This window comes from Contarinia nasturtii, unplaced genomic scaffold (genome assembly GCF_009176525.2).
Source record: "Contarinia nasturtii isolate CC-2019 unplaced genomic scaffold, AAFC_CNas_1.1 Cnas_scaffold_3519, whole genome shotgun sequence".
Taxonomy (NCBI): domain Eukaryota; kingdom Metazoa; phylum Arthropoda; class Insecta; order Diptera; family Cecidomyiidae; genus Contarinia; species Contarinia nasturtii.
This window is the reverse complement of record NW_022200819.1, coordinates 1-2,865: the sequence shown is the minus strand read 5'-3', so window position 1 is coordinate 2,865 and position 2,865 is coordinate 1. Positions and strand designations below refer to the sequence as shown.

Below are 2,865 nucleotides of genomic sequence, written 5' to 3'. Positions count from 1 at the left end.
GCGGTGCGCAATTGTAAACGACTTTACACAGACACCGTCGTCTTAGCAATCCGTCATCGGCGGATATAGTATTGGAATTTCTTTGTTGCGTCTCTCTTTCAATTACACTATTTGTTAGGCGTAGTGACGTATGAAACAGCAATAAATAAAATAATTTTTATTTAGAAAAAATACTATTTGGCGTTTCTATGACTTTATTTGTCCATTTGCAGAGTTAATTTTTTACTTAAACATTGATTTTCTGTTTTTTTTTTTTTGCTTCAAAATATTAAATCGATGTTTACAAAACGAACAGTCATGATTACATTGTTGATGACATCTTGATGATCACAAGATTACGTAATCCACATTAAAATTGAATATTTAGATGTTTTCAATGCCTTTCTATACATTACCTATATAACCATAATTCATTGTTCCGAGCTGTAGACATTGACAGGCGTCGGAAGTTTTTCCGATGCAATTGTGTAAGATGTGCACAACCTGATCATATAAATGAAGATAATGCAAACGACTTTAACACATTAACAACCGCTTTGATTGATGATGGCACAAAGAGTTCAGATATAGACAAGGCAACATTATCTATCAACAGTGGTTAAAGAGACTGTATGAAAAAACAATTAAATGAAATCTATAAATTTAAAAAATTATTAAAATATCAAATATACTTTATTTCGAACAGTTTTTAACTTATTTTCTTATAAAAAACGGGTTGTTATTAATGAAAAAAATATGAATGGTTATCAAAATGTTGAAAGGGTACTCAAAATACACTTGGTTTAAATTATATTTTTTTATGGACTGAATTATGAATTGACATGAATCAATTGAGGAAGGTCTGGAACCAATTCACCACCAAAAATGTGCCGGTCATACTTACTACAGTGAGCATCCCAAAAAAAAAAAATCTTTTCACATTGAATTTGCTCTAAAACGCTCTTGAACAAAGAAATGATGTGCGGAAGAATAAAAACTGACTTTTCCAGGTGCAGTAAGTCCGCCGTCAGAATTTTACAATATAACGATTGACGATTCAAAAGTGAGGTGTTTAAATTGTGGAACAACAGTTGGTCGTTTGGACTCAAAAACCAATTCAATTGTTTTGGATAATGAAATGATACGTTTGGTTCGAATTGAATCCCGTAATTTGACCGCAATTTGTACGAGCAAAGAGGCAAATCATTCGCATGAAATGTAAGTTTCATCAGCCTATTGTGATACCGTGTACAAATCGTGCAAAAAACCCGAATTTTACAGTGTTTCACGTTATGAAACATTGGAACAACTGTGTGCTCTGTTGCCGGAAAAAATTCCCGATTTCAATTTCATAAGTTCAATAGCTCGATCATTCCGGTACCTCAGAGTGCATCGCTTTCGACGTGGCGTTTACAATCCACTTTCATTCCCGAATAACGTTTCATCAATTGATTTGTCGGATTCATCACCCAATAACTCATCACCATCATCAACACAAGCGGTACCAGATTCGGCCGAACGCAGTTCAGATGGCATTCATATACAAAGGGATAATACACAATCGACACAGGACAGTTCACAATTTCTTTTCGACAGCGACCTGTGTTGCGACCCGGCACCCAAAGTGTTGTTTTGCCATTCATACGATGCCAATGTGTTACAGTAATTGCATGAACCAAATGCAATGAACCGCTCACATTTAGCGGTGGTATCAGCATTACAAATTTTCCTTTTGGATTCTCCTCGGTTATGGGACGCTTTTTTATGGGAAATAGCAATAAAACCGACGATTAGAATTGCAATTCTTTCTTTTGGGGTTTTTTTATTTGAAAAATGGACGAAAATTAGAGGAAAAAAACTTACCGCATATGGTCCAGATATGTCTTCCTTTTAACCAGCGGTAAAAACGGCCGATTCTTTCACGTCTTTTGTCTTTTCCTTCTTTCTCTAATTATAAAAAACAAACTTGGTCACGAATTGTTATTTGTAAAATTCACGAAATACATTCATTCAAAATATTTACCTCTTTAGCTAGTTTGGTGGCTTTTTTCTCAGTATCAGCGGCTTTCTTTTCTTCTTTTTCAGCAAGTTTGGCTAATTTGGCTGCATTCTTGGCCTCCTTTTAAAATTGTTTAGCCGATTTAACTGGCGCCTCACCATTTCCAGTTGGTACATCGTTCGATCCAACCTCAGACATTATTGCCATCTATTTTGCGTGACTAAAACAACGTGAAACAATATGATGAGTAATATGCCTTATATTAAATCATGACATTTCAATAGCTGACATTAAATGAATACAAAATTCGAATTTAATTGTAAAAATCAATTCACCTTTCACTTGAATGAATGAAACACAACACTTTCAGTGATCGATTTAAATGAAAAACGTATTTTACGTCTCTATTGCAACTTTTACCTACGATTACACCACATTAAAAAAATAAGTCCAACCACATACACCGCTGTTCAGCTGGTTGGTGCTATGATATTGCTTTTGTAAAAGAGAAAAAAGTCGAGAAAGGGAACTCACTTTTGGATTGCGTATAGCAAAGAATTGTGAATACATGTGGTTTTATAGGTCGGCAAATGTAAGGAATTATACACAGATACACATAATAATAATACACGCACACAAACAAACACGCAGTTTCAAGCCAGAAACTGAACCTAATTCGATTGTATGAGTGCGATGACATATGGTTCTTATAAGGCAAATAAAATGTCAAATGAATGTGCAAGCTACACAATTCGCGGTTGTTTAAAAAAATTGAGGTTATATTCGTTTAAAAAAATTGAGGTTACCCATTTGCAATACAATTTATGCTGATTCGATGAACTGCCATCGAAAGCAAAATGAACACACTGAATGCCAAGCATTCACAT

The 2,865-nt window shown here is 34.6% G+C and overlaps 1 long non-coding RNA gene across 1 annotated transcript; it reads right to left on the bottom strand.

Annotated features, from left to right (window-relative positions):
- Positions 1-716: 716 nt before the first annotated feature.
- On the bottom strand, positions 717-2,579 carry LOC116350083. The gene is made up of 3 exons (XR_004201988.1): positions 2,314-2,579; positions 1,843-2,198; positions 717-1,736 (listed from the first exon to the last, which is right to left on the bottom strand). It is a non-coding gene; the product is annotated as an uncharacterized LOC116350083 (long non-coding RNA).
- Between the last annotated feature and the right edge of the window lie 286 nt (positions 2,580-2,865).